This window comes from Scophthalmus maximus, chromosome 3 (assembly GCF_022379125.1).
Source record: "Scophthalmus maximus strain ysfricsl-2021 chromosome 3, ASM2237912v1, whole genome shotgun sequence".
In the NCBI taxonomy this organism is placed as follows: Eukaryota; Metazoa; Chordata; class Actinopteri; order Pleuronectiformes; family Scophthalmidae; genus Scophthalmus; species Scophthalmus maximus.
In genome coordinates this window covers 15,760,001-15,774,645 of record NC_061517.1, presented here as the reverse complement: position 1 = coordinate 15,774,645, position 14,645 = coordinate 15,760,001, and the positions used below count along the sequence as shown (strand labels likewise).

Here is a 14,645-nt window from a genome sequence, read left to right as displayed (position 1 = left end):
ATGCAACAGCTGGAGAGGATTACAGATATGTAAGGTCTTGGAAAGCAATCCAGAGGTTTTCAGGAGACAAGCCAGATTTAGGCCCAACATATAGTGTTTTAGACCATAATTACATACGTAAAGTATAAAGGTCCAAAATAGAATATGCCTGGTAAAAAGCATAATTAGGATGAATTGCCGCTTCTGGTGACATAGCCTAAACTTGTGGTGCGAAAGAGGTGATTGTTTTCATGTTAAAGGTGGTTACTGGGATATGTTTAAATAAAATCCCTTTAAAAGAAAAAAACTGTCATGTGAATGTTTAAATATGAGTCCTTTATTAGTTATTTGGCTATTATCCTCAGGATTCTTCATTACTCTCAAGCAAATGTGTCATATCTGAGTCAAGACATATTGGTTATGCTTTTAATAAAGTTAACAAGTTCAGTTCATATTTGAATTTCATTAATGAACACGTTTACTGTAACACCCAATTCCTTAACTCTCAACTTCCTGTTTCTGTCAAAAGCCTGCGGTTGCCAAATGGTTGCAACTCAATCTCACTGCCGAAGCTGAGGCAGTAACACACACACACGCTTGCATGCACGCACGTACGCACGCACACACACAAGCTAACGAGTATCATTATGCGACGGATGGTTGTTTGGGATGGTGTTTCGAAGAAACAGCAGGGGGATATTGGAGCCAGACGTGTGGAGCTGTAAGGGTCTAGTGATAGGGATGGGTGTCAGTCACATCCCAGGGGTCCACAGAGACAGACAGACACACACACACACACACACACACACGTTATCATTCACCATTCCGCTCTCCTTTGCACACGTACTCACACACAGATGAGTGTGATTTGATGTGCTGCAGCACATGTAAGTGGACACCCTTATTCCCCTCAATGAAGATATATTCCTGGCCAGAGGTGGACAAGGGGCTCTGACGGCACCTTTACTATGCAAGGCTCAGTCCACATCTGCTTCCCATCAGCCACAAGGCTTACCTTTTTAAGACAGGGGCGAAGGTGGGCGGGGAAAGCAAGCAGGAGGGGCAGCGTTTGGTTTAGGCTTGATTCAATTACTAGCACCACGGCGAGGGAGCGTTCCCCCTCGGGTGTCTGACTCGGTGTATGTGCGCATGTTTATGTATGTGTTTGCGCCGCAAAGACCTTGCACCAGTCAAGGAGTGCATGTGTGCGTATGTGTGCAGTCTTTGACAACCAGGGGTCTTTGAAAAGTTGGCTGGTCACTCAGCGACCCGGTAAGGCCCCTGAAAAAAAAGTTTCTGTTCTTCTTATTATTTCTCACCTACTCATACGCCTGTAACATTTCCTCTCTCGTGGAGGCCCACTATGCTCTATGTTATGCTATTCTGACATGTCACAATGGATGGCTCTTCAATTAGACAAGAAAATAAGTGTATTTAGTTAGTGGGATTACTGGAGTTAAGCCTTTGTTTATGGAAGCATTCATGTATTTGGGTTTGAAAGAAAAGGATTTAATAAGAGTTTAAAACCTGGCAGAAGTTTTTTAAGGGCACCAGCAGTTACCACAACTATTCACTCAGTGCCCATGGTAACAGCACCACATGGCCTGTATGTTGGCAAGGAGGGTAGCTAACAACCACTCATCAGGACCCTTTAAAATAAAGTGGATGAATACAGACCTGACAGAATTCCCCTTCTGGTTGATGTTATTTCCATTTTACTGCTGGTTACAATTACAGAGAAGCTTGAGTTAGCGACGGCGGCTTATCTATAACTACAAGTAATGCAACAGTAGAAGAATTCACACTCCAGTAACGACAACCACAAGTTAAAAATGTTATCTCATATTTACATTCTTTTGAAAGCAAAGCAGCAAGTGTGTGTCAGGAGGGTGGTGGGGGATTTACTGGATGAAGGTGTTCTTCCAATTAGCACAACCTCTACAGAGCAAGAGGGGTTTACATTAAGTAATGTCACATTTTGTAACGATCCATCACTTACAGTAAACGTACGGAAAAGTGCCTATTTTCATCTTTGCAGTGATCCTGTTAAATGCATTCATGTGAAAGCTGCTGACATGATCATTTTGCGAAAAGAGAAACTCCTGATACATAATTGGATTTTTCATCGTGTCCCCCTCCTTCGCCTCCTCTTCAAACTATGTGACATTTTTCATTTTAATAAATGTCAGACTGATAAGGAGCGGAGGTTGGTCACGTGCGGACTGAGATGGACGGTACTGGCTGTTGTGCTGCCACAGTATGTTTGATAAACGGATATGTGTTGATGCTGTCTGTTCATCTCCCTTTTTTCTCTAAGTTGAAATGTTGAGCAATGAATCACATGTCTTCTTTACAGATCTAGAATATAGATAGGACAGCAACACAATGTTATGATTAAATCATCTACATCAATACTTTAAATACAACTAATTCATTTATTTCTATATGTGCTTCAGCCTTATCATGATTGAAGAGTCTATCCTATCATGGTAAGCTCTTCCCCACTCTTTTATACTTTATAAATTATTAACTGTAAATTATTGTTTATTTGTATATTATAGTTAATATTATTTTTATTAGTTTTATTTTAAGAAAATCCAAATCTGTACAACCAAGACCACATTATACTGAGACCACATAAATAGTCAATAAGGGGGGAAAAAGCCTGGCAATTACTCTTGAACAGCTACAGGTCTTTAGGCTAAATGAAAACACACAAACACACACACACACACACACACACACACACACACACACACACACACACACACACACACACACACACACACACACACACACACACACACACACACACACACACACACACACACACACACACACACACACACACACACACACACACACACACACACACACACACACACCTTTCTGCTCCCTCCTCCCATCGTGGCACACTGTGAGTTTTAGACAGCGGCAGGCTGATGGGTCCATTTTATTTTGTATTTATTTTCTTGAGAGGGGGGTGTTGGTGTCTGAGACGGTGAACAATGGCCAAACTGTTGAGCAGCGACTCAACTCAGCCCAGAGGATTTCCTCCTCAGCCCTGGACCACCTAATACTATATGACACGCTACATCATGAGCAGAGGAGACACGCATTTACGAAAACACAGGAAAGCAGAAAGTGGGCCACATTCTATGGTTATTTCTGTCTGAAAAATGTGAGCTTTGCCACTTTTGATGTTAAATATGAACCTCTTAAAAATGCATCCACATTCGCACCCAAATACCTTCTACTTTTTTCGTGTCCCTCAAAAAAACTGAGCTTGAAAACCACAGGCACCAGGAGAAGAGGGCAGGCAGACAGACAATTACGCTTCTCATTACCCACACACACACCCTTACTTTCCCTGCACACATCGTCATCATCATCACATGGACTTCTTGACTCACACATGGGTACTCTTCCATTTCTTCCCCTCGCCCAAATGCTTTTACATCATAAATCAGTAGTAAAACCATCGCTCTGTGTAGCAGCTCCACTCGTCACATGATCGGCTTTGACCCTCTCCATCAAATATCTCCCACCTCGGCCTACTGTAGCCTTTAGCGGTGCTGTTAACCAGACACAGATGGACGTTTACAACTGACAGCAGATGGAAAGAGCTTCACACACTGACTCAGGCCTTCGGTGTTGTAGCTTAGTTGTCTGTGGTGACATGATTGTAACGGGGTCGTTTTTACGACTATCATTCCTGCAACGTGAAGCATTTTCCTTCTGTGAGTGGTTTTCTGTGAAGTGAAAAGTCTCTCTTTACTAGTGTACAAATTAGTGATTTGGATGTACAGTTCTTGCCTTATAAGCATTATTGGTTTGGTCTGAATTTCGTTAAATGTTTATGTTCCTCGTGACAAAAACGATATATTTTTCTGAAGAACAAATTAATCTGGTTATTAAATATTAAAAATGTGTCATGTATATTATCTACACTCTTCCCTACCCTGTTCTCCACAGAACCACACCCACTTTGCGTTGGGAATAGGAGACAGTGCTTGGTCGACGACGTGGGCTAATTTGTAAAAGATACAGTGGGCGCATGGCTTTCCGAGGCGCTGTGGGGGAACCAAAACATTCGGCAGTTGTCCAAACAGATTTTTGCTCCACTCTGTAGTGGACGACCCAGCGCTGCTATAATTTACACACACACACACACGCACACACTCGCGCACACACACTCTGTCTTTCCTCCAGCGCAGGAATTTATTTAGCTTGGGGTGATTGCTGTGTCTGCAAGTTTTGAAGCCTTGTTAATGAATCTGAAACAGGGTCACGTCAGGATTGATGGGTGAGAATTGTGCGTATGTGTGTGTGTTGCAGCAAAATAAAAAGGGGAAGTGGTGTTGGGAGCTTTTATGAGATCACACAAGCACCTTTGTTTCACTACAAAGTCTGTCATTATTTTGATACGGATGGTCCACTGTGGCCCATTTGATCAATCTATGAACTGTGGTATGATAACAGGACTGTTGCTGAATGCATGTTTCTGGAAAATGCTCATGTGCAACTTTTTCCCTGTCTGCAGAGAGGAAAGTGAAAGGCAACTAGCAATAGGGGGCGCCTGCACACAGCAGGACATTCAAGTAATGCCACTGCAAACGCACACACATACACAAACACTGTGAAAAGAGAAAGTTATGCATATGAACCCTTTGTCTACCCTGTCACTCATTATCTTTGATTAAATATATATTCAAACATTAATGGTAGATATCCTGGCTGAGTAATCTTTTCTTCAGCCCTAATAACTTATGGAATAATGTTCCTTGGCTCTGTTTTCTGGTCACTCGCTGTGCCAGTGTGTGTGTGTGTTTGGGTGTGTGTGTGTGTGTGTGTGTGTGTGTGTGTGATTCTGCGTGCATGTGTGCGTGACCACCGGTGCCCTTCCCATATCTGTCCCCCATCGCTCTGTCTTATCACAGCACACACATACCTCAGCGTTGCCTCCTGTGATTGTGTAAAAAAGGTCTGGGCCTTTCTTTTCCACGCCACAGAGACAAGGAGAGGAAAAGTGAGTCTACTTGTTTGCGACAATACCAGGGTGAACGGGCACTCTGGAGCACGGCAAATTCTGTTGTTATAGGGACAAAACAAATAAAGTGTCCGCCATTCAAAAGATGGCTCGGCTCAAGAGGGTCCGGCCGAGCGAATTCCTTTGGAAAACAATCAACTGCCATCTTGTTTTCTCCCTCAACAGCTGCCTTGACTTTTTTGCTTTGATAACGCTGACGGACAATTTAGAAAACTCTCCCCTAACGGCAAGAAGGTCAAGGATTAAGTTACTAGCAGAAGTATACAATATGTTAAGGGCTTCATTCACCTTGGAAAGAAAGAAAGAAAATGGAAACACATTTTCCAACGTCCTACTATAGAAACAGATAGTTGAGTTTCATTTGCCCAGAGATTTTTGGCCCTAATCCTTCATTCTGTTATTAACCTTTTTAAATCCCATATTAAAAAAATATCTTTCTACATGAGACACTGTTTCAATTTCTTGGCAGTGACTCTTTGAAAAAACAATCATAACAATCTCTGTCCTTGCTGTGTCACAACATTTTGGCAAGAGAACTCTGTGCGGTTACTACATTGACTGTGTCCGTTTAAAAAAATTTGCTGAAACATTTGTCGGCAGGTTAGGCAGGCTGCCAGTTCGACCCCGCACTACCATGTGGTTTAAAGGGCAACAGTCCTGTGGCTCTCTTTCCTTCCCAGTGAGAGTCACTGCTTTTAACTTGTGTTAGCACTGGAAATGGCTGCGCTAGCAGGCTCAATACATAGGTCAGCCAGGATAACCCCCATATCCTGATTACTGACACAGAGTGCCCTCTGGAACATAGACCAGCAAAAAGAAAAAGAAAAAGAAAAGGCTTCACTGAGCTGCTACAAACCCACCAAGTCTGGCCAGAGCCTTGACCAGATGATGAAAGGCAGAAACAAATGTGAATCTATGAAGTGTTTCCTTAGTGCATGTGAAATGCGATGTGTGTAGAACAGACCCTACACAAAGCATTAACTGGAGAAAATGTTAAGTGCATTTTTTAAAATAAAAAAATGCACAATAGAAATCAAGGGGATATTGAGCCAAAGAAGGACTTTAATTACAACAGTTTTGTGGTCAGGACATCGGAGAGCTTTGGTTTCTCCTGGTGCCTCCACTCTGACGAACCAGGCTGAAAGATTGATGGGGAGAAATAGAGAGAGACAGAGACAGACAAAAAGAGAGGGAGAAAGGAATACGAGAAAATACATGAAAGGAAAAAAAACTGGGCTTTTAAATCTTCAGCTGATATGCCAGAGTAACCCCCCCCCCCTCTCCAACATGTCTATGAATATCTCTTTTATTATTACTATTGACCCATGTGCCATAAAGAACAGCAGGGGCTCTGCATTACTCAAGCCTCAGATTTATGCTGCTACTGAAGGGCAACAAGCTCACGGACACACCGACAAACCATCAGAGAAACCAACACTGCCACGTGCACAGTACTCATTTTACATTCTCTGTACATGCACTTGGACAGACCGGATATCAGATTCTCTTCACAGATTTTTTTCTCCATTCGATTTACTCTTTGCTTGAAACGTGAGCCATGACTCTTCAGTTCCAAGTACGATGGTACCAACCAGGGCGAGACCATTGTGCCATGCTTCAAACCAAATCCACAACTACAACAAGAGATTTTAGCCATAACCTCACAAAACTGACAGTATCTCTTCAGATAGAGAACATAATACAAACATAATTTATGTTCTTACTTTATAATTGAGAGTTGATGAAAAACATTACAAATGTTAGACAACAGCAATTCAACAATAACACAATGTGTTCATATCATTAAGATACAATTACAACTATTTCTCTAATCTTTGTATGTGCGTGTGTATGTGCGTGTGTGTGTGTGTGTGTGTGTGTGCACGCTTGTGTGTGTGTGTGTGTGTGTGTGTGTGTGTGTGTTTGTGTGTGTGTGTACTTGGGGGACACTTTGATAAATGGCCAGTTTATGGTGCTGTCACACTGAGGATGTCTATGGGGAAATACTTCCCCACAAGCGCTGGTGTGTGTGTGTGTGTGTGTGTGTGTGTGTTTGTGTGTGCGTGTGGATCTGTGTATGTGTGGTGAGGGGTACAATGCTCTGGTCATCTGATTGCAACCCTGTGGTCTGGCGCATGATTAATCAAACTGATTGGATCGGGCAAATATGGTTTGTGATAGCACAAAGAGGAGAGGGCCGGCGAGGGAAATGGATTGCTCGGTTCGTACGTGGAGATGTGTGCGGGGGGTTTGTTTGTGGATGGGAGGATGTTTGCCCGTGTTTGTGTGCAGAGGTGCAGAGGTGTGTATGGAGGTAACTGAAGTGAGGCTGCTGTGTGTTTGAGGGTCAGGGGTCAAATAAATGGAACATGAAAGACTAAAAACATGGTGCGTCGCTGCTGACACTGCCACAACCCTGTTAATATCTCACACAGGCTCTGCACTTACTTTGAGAACGCTGTTTTTTTTCCTCTTTCCCTCTCTCTACATCTCTCTCTCTCACACACGCACACACACACACACACACGCACACACACACACACACACACACACGATGTATCCCAGCGAGGTACACAGCAGCTTTTGAGTAATTGAGCTGTGCCATTGCAGCTTTGTAATCGCTGACGTGTCTTTACATAGCCTTTGTGCCTGAACAATAGAGTGCCGGGACTAAGTTGTCGCTGGTCACAAGAAAGAAGGACACGAGAGAGGGGGGGGGGGGATGGTTGTTAAAAAGCAAGAAAGCAGCTCAGCCTGCATATATGGGTGCCACCTGGCCTAAGATCAATGCATTGACACATAGGTCATTTTTAATATGCTTTGATCTGTCACCCCAGCTGGGCCGTGTGTGTGTGTGTGTGTGTGTGTGTGTGTGTGTGTGTGTGTGTGTGTGTGTGTGTGTGTGTGTGTGTGTGTGTGTTTAGGGGTGTTTGTGTGTGCTCTATCAGGCACATCTTGTTTGAGGACGCCAGACACGGTGCGTGAACTATCAAATTGTCCCTTTAATAGCCCCATTCTTCTTCACTCATTATTTCTCTAACTGGCTCTCTAGAGATGTGGACAAGGAGACAGAGACAGACTGACAATCTGAGGGGGGGGGCACGGGAGCAGTTCTCTGTAGTTATTAATTAGAAATTAAGTCCGGTCATTTATGGACTAATTCTATGCATTTATGCACGTGAAATTATTATTTTGTCATCTGCGTTATGGCACCTTTTGTTTTTCACTTTCCAGAGAATATTTGCCTTCATTCATTTTTTGTTAGATGACCCACATGGCTTTCATTGCAGTGTTCAAAGAAAAGAATAATTAAGCTTAGATAAGTGTCCGTCAACATTTTGTCCTTTTCCATATTTACACAAACTATTAATCACGGTCAATCTTTCGTCTCTCCACCTCTCATTCTTCTCCCCTTGTACCACACCACACGTGTCAATCATGTGCTACATGTGAGAAAAACAACTCCTAATCGTGAGGAAGAGGTGGTGGCACATATGAGTATCCCCGGGTACGGACCCGTTGCACCCAATCAGCAAGACATTAAGATAATAATATACATTCCCGTCTTTCTTCACTCCTCACTTCAATTTCTTGTCTCTGTCTCTCCGTCTCTTTCCTCCCTTACCCTCATTAAATCTGTTCCACCCTTTAACCCCGTGGGCAGGTGCTACTGTAATTAGCCGTTATTTGACTATCAAAAGTCAGGAGTTGATTAAATGGCCACGAAGCGGCGCGCAGAGCACTTTCCTTCTGAGCCCAGCCCCATAATTTCAAAAGCTTCTTGCGACCTGCTGAGGGCCTTTCAGGTCTGTGAGACGCCGCTTCCGACCGCTGGTAAGAGCCTGTTGCCGGCGGTAATCAAAACTGATAATCTTACAGGAGAGAAAGGGGGCGGTGGGGTGCGGGGGGTGGAGGAGAGAAAGGAGAGCGAAAGAAAGAAAATGCTCGGGGGCTTTTCGGGAGGTTGGAGCTCAAACAGAGAGCCTTCCATTAGAAATGTGTTGTGGCTCCGAGGGGGCCGGTGGCCAGCAAGCGGTGAAAAATGCTGCCTTCTTAGGGCAAGTGAATGGCATCTCTTTAGTGATTAGGAGCGGTAATAATGGGCACCCCTGCCTGTTACCCCTAAGTCCATTTTATTGCTAATTCATTTACCTGTTATTTCAGACATACTTGACAGGAGTCACCTGCTAAGAAGTCATGTTTGTCAGGCAGGTATGCCCATTAGCTGGGGATCTTAAATCAGCCGCACAATGGTGCCGGTAGGGGAGGAGAAAGGCTGCCCTCGTTGTGAGCAGATAACACCACAGTGCAGTTATCCTTACCAACATGGAAAAATCTTTTCTGCTCCACAAATAATTAGACTCCATCCCCGGAGCGATTCTTAATTAATGCATTTTTTTCCCCCCATTGTAAGTGGATTTTAAGCCAAGCTGATCTGCTTTTGTGCGCTGTTGTGAAAATCCTGTACGCTCAGGAAAAAAAACATTAAATCTGACCTTGTGCGTTCAGGAAAGAAAAAAAGAAAAAAAGCTTATTGAAAACGAGTTATGAAAACATGCAATAATCTCTTTTTTGTGTGAAATTAAATCTAGCTTTTGAATCCAGACAACTAAATGTTAAATTTGCAACACTTTCAGTCGCGGACCGACCTTTCTGAATTTTTTAGGGCAGAATCCCTTTTCACTGAGCAAAGCCATTAATATCCAAATTAATATCTGACTAGATAGTTTATATTACAATAAATCTTGTGATATAAATGCAGTTAGATTCCCCAAGGACAATTGGGAAAAAATAATCACGTTTGACTCCCTGGTTAATGTTCTGGATAATTCTCCCCAAGGAAACACTTTCTATGATAATGTACACGTATGAGCATCTCGAGCTGAAATGTCACATCTGAGATTATAGCAGCATTGACTCCCAGTGTGCGGTGTATTCCCATGGAGTGTGGAAAAAAATGAAATGGGTTTTGGTATCAACGTAGCAGAGGGAAGAAGCACAAGAAAAAACAAAAAAACCCCAGATTTGATTGGAATATTACATTTGAGCATTCAATCATCTGTGAAGGTCTATTGCTTGATCACCAATGAAAAGGAGAGGTGGTGTAATTGCATCGTAATGGAGCCTTTGCTACACATATCAGCATGTTTTCTTTTATCACCGGGCCACTGGCATCGTCTCTGAGGGTTTGTATCCGCAGAGTGCAGGTCCCTCTCTCTCTCCGTGCAGTTTGAATAAAAGGATTAACCACTATGAATTAGTATGAAGACACAGAAGCCCCTCTCGTGGGACGATGCTGTGTCTCTCTCTCACCCTCGCCCTGTGTGCGCGATCCCCCTCTCGTTGCCTCGCTCTCCTGGGATCCCCCACTCGGCCTAATCGTTATTTCTCTAACAGATAATTCTCCATGTCCTCACACGGGGGTGTGTGTGTGTGTGTGTGTGTGTGTGTGTGTGTGTGTGTGTTTGTGTTTTCGTATGTGTTAATTAGCTCCGAGTGTGCTCTTCCTTGTAATCACCTAATTAGGGGTGACGGCCCGATGCTTGTTTACTCAATTAGCCCTCCATTTAATTATCTAATTCGCAGCGAGTCAACTGTCCTTGTTAGTAGGCTCAGTGACAGTGTCATATGCTGACATGCCATGAATGCTGTTTTTTTTTGTTTGTTTGTTTATTCAAACTTTCACCCGAGAGAAAATTATTAGATGGGTATTAAATAAAACAGCGAGGCAGTGTGACAGTGACAGAGAACAGCCCAATGCAAAAGGGAGTAGCAAGAGCGACATAAAAATATACTGTATGTCCCATTTTTCTTTTAAGAAAAAAGCGCACGCGCACACACACACACAAAAAACACACGCACGCACGCGCACACGCAAGCACGCACACACACACACACACACGCACACACACAAACCATGCAATCAGTAAATAGGCCATGATCACGGTCTTCATATGAGTGCCGAGCCACATGCCTCAGATTACTGTCGCTTGGATTCCCTAAGATTTAGTCATTAATGATAAAATCTACGTCAAAAGAAAGAAAGGGGGAGCGAAGTCTCATGGTGAGTATGATTGATGGCTGCTTTAAATGGAGGCGTCCAGGGCCAGCTCTATTGTTTTTCCTGACCAGCATTGCCACCTACTCCACCACCTCCACCCCTGCTCCTTCGTGTGGATTAAGGCCTGCCGTTTATTTAACAGTTCATTTGAGCAAAGGGGCGACCAAGGTGAAGCCGGGGGGGGGGGGGGCTCAGGGTTGGCAGGGTGTCTGTGCTGTACCGTGGCGGGACGTCCCCTGCGGGACAGTGCCAGGCTGCGCTGTGGGGAGACGAGACAGGGCCTCCCCAGTGGACTAATGCCCTGTAATGAAGATTAAGACTCAGTCAAAGACCATACTGTTCAGCTGAGATTGGAGGGAAGGAGAGAGGGATGGTAGGAGGGGGAGAGGAAAGGAAGTGAGGATAAAGGATAAAGTAGGGATAGATGGGGACAGAAAACCAGTGTTCCAGAGTGTGTTTGAGGATGGATTATCCTAATTTTCAGCAACAGGTACAAAAAAAAATAAATGAATACATGAATGAGTTATTGCTTGAGGAACTATATAAACCCACATTTTTACACGTTATGTTGAATTATAATTCAGAATTTCTAAAACAACTAGTAACAAAACCGGATTCATTCTAACACACATTTCCGCTGACTTGCCTGGGATCATAAAAAACATGTGTATCCATATGCACTGTGGTAACTGAACTAAAGAGTGGTCAGAATATTGATAAAAGAAATACTGCTACAGTATGTGTTGGTCAGAAGTACTCCCATCAAAGATCAGTAACATGTATTTTTACCTTAGGAAGTTACAGCTAAAGTGTACCGTGCGTATGTTTCTTTTTTCTGTTGTTCCACTTTCTTCACCATCTATAGTTCCTAACTTTACCTTCTGCCCACTGGTGATCTACGACACTACATGATATGAAATATATGTGGAAAACCAAAACAACCATATAAAAGACCGCAGAGTTTCAGAATTGGCTGGTACTTCTTGCTTCAAGTGACCCCTTGCATGCCAGTCAATTCATTCTCAATTTACCCCTGCAACTAGCAGGTAGTCAGAGTTTAAAAGATAATTTTACTATGTCTGAATGATTTTTTTTCTTTCTCATGGGGTGAACAGCATCTGCTGCGTTTGTGACCTTGAAGAGATCTTTCTCGTTCCAACACCCTCATCTAAAAATCCACTTCAACCACAGTTGATAAACTAAACAGTACATTAACTTGTCTATCTGGGGGCCCGCCAGACAGACACTAAGACACACAAGCACGGCCGTGCACACATGTGCCTCTGTCTGTATGTATGTGTTTGAGGCTGCTGTTTGAAGACAGTTAACCAGAGCAGCCTCAACACACGGCACACTTCACTTACCACTCTGTGGCTAAAAGCTCCCCGAAGACCTGTTACGCCCAGACACACTCCGACTGTCTCCTGCCATCTCCTCTTTCTTTACTCCTATCTCTACACGACTTCCTATTCCACTTCTTTTTTTTTTCCCAGAACAATTTTGAAATGTTTTGTCTCCCTACAATATTCAATGGCGGCAGAGTGGAGTGCGGACCCATGGATGGATGGATGGATGGATGAATGGATGGATGGGTAGGTGGGTGAGTGAAGAAAAGGGGATCTTTTTTCACATGACCTTGTGTTAGCTGGGGCCAGCCCCTCTCCCCCACTCTCTCTTCCCCAGACGGTCCGTGTCTGCGACTGGACTGGCAGTTCTTGCCCCTCTTGGGCATTCTGACATTCCTCCGTGTCTTGCCCCCCCATCCCCCTGCCTCCGGCTGTCTCTTGCCCTTTGAGGGTTTCCATCTTTACTGACGCTCTCTTTCTTGCTTTAACTCTTATTTGCACAGACATAGTGTAGTGTCAATACCTTGTCATATCTCTGGGTCTGTTCCTTTTTTTTGTTTTGTTTGCCTTTCCTGCTTTCGATTTGGTTATTGAATCCCTATCCCTAAAGCACATAATGCTGAGATATTCTGAGTAAACTAAAATGTAAAGATGATGCGCACGGAAAACTTTGCTGCAACAGCTGAACATGGCAGACCTGTGCATTGTGAGAGAAGACGTTTCAAGCATAAAAGAAATACTCCCCCTTGCGATGCAGAGATTCAAATGCACCCGCCCGTTCTCACACACACACATGAACCTTTATCTCCCTCGTCTGACACGTGGAAATATTTTTGACGAGAAGGACCACACAGCTTTTGTCTTCCGCCTCCCCCTTGGCTTCTAGGTCTCCGTGGCAACGCAATGCGGGTCATCATGTTAATATCACCAGTGCTTGACCAGCCAGCCCTCTGCATTCACTCTGTCTGCATTAATGGACTCACTGCTTTCTTGACAGACAGGAGTTAGTGTGTGAGTGTGTGTGTGTGTGTGTGTGTGTGTGTGTGTATTTTGAAGCGCCAACTGTCCTTAAAAGCACAGAGAGACGACAATAATCCCCCAGAGCGAAGACATGACTGGTACGGCTAAGAGATGTCGACCGCCTGATGTTTTGTAATAGAAATATCTCTGCTTTCAAATGATCAAATCACATAAAAACAATAGTTCAAATAAATATCTGTCAACCTTATTTCAGATGAAATTCGTGAGTTTAGGGTCTCCAGCATAAAGATTAAGTTTGATTTACCTTCTATTGTTAGGTGATCTCTCATAATAACAGTTGTTTGTGTGTGTGTTGGGGGGGGGGGTTCAGGAGACATAACATATGGAGCAAAGAAGTCCGCCTTACTGCGAGGATGGGGCAGCAAATGTCCATTATGCCTGCCGTTATAGGGGCACTCTTTCAGTTGATGATCTTGGAGGTGTCCTTGGGGGTTAGATCAAACCACCTATATGATCATTCAGGGTGGAGGACTTGCTGGATTAATTTTGGGAGTGAAAGAACAAAAACAATATCTGCTTTCTGATACGAGTAAAGCTGATTTTGTTTGTCCAATGTCCCTCAACGTGCCAAATTTCATTTAGTAAGTTTAAAGGTTTACTTCAGAGGAATCATCAGGATGTAGTTCCTGTGGAAAGTGGGGGTTCTGCTCTTTTAGCAGTGTGAATTCAAGTTCAAGTTCTAAACAGAGAGCAGTGAATTTCACACACAGCTGATTGGGGTATATTTAGGCGATTACAAGTGGTTCTTCTAAGAGCGATTTGATTGCTGAATGAAATCAAGTTCTGGTGAACCCTGGTGCGACTGCAACCAACATTGCAGTGTTTGTAAAGTTATCCAAAGAAGGGAAAAGAAAATATTTCAAGCAAAATGAGAAAAAGTTTGTCAACAAAATTAAAACTAAGTACTTAGTATTAAGTACTTAGTGTTTTCACAGGAGAGTTTTATTTCTTTAAACATGTAGTGGAGAGGGTTATAATAAGGGGGCAACACAATGTCCCCTGAGTAGTGAAAACAAATTTGTTAAGTGTGTGTGCGTGTGTGTGTGTGTGTGTGTGTGTGTGTGTGTGTGTGTGGGGAAACTCATATGACAGACCCTACAACTGTCAGACTATTGGCCTCCTCCCTTTGTTGGATGACCCCAGAGAATGTGGTGGGAATGGCCACTTG

The 14,645-nt window shown here is 43.5% G+C and overlaps 1 protein-coding gene across 8 annotated transcripts in view; it reads right to left on the bottom strand.

Annotated features, from left to right (window-relative positions):
- The window catches only part of prdm16 (PR domain containing 16), a 170,245-nt gene that overhangs the window by 59,674 nt on the left and 95,926 nt on the right, over nt 1-14,645 (bottom strand). The gene's annotated exons all lie outside the window — the stretch shown is intronic.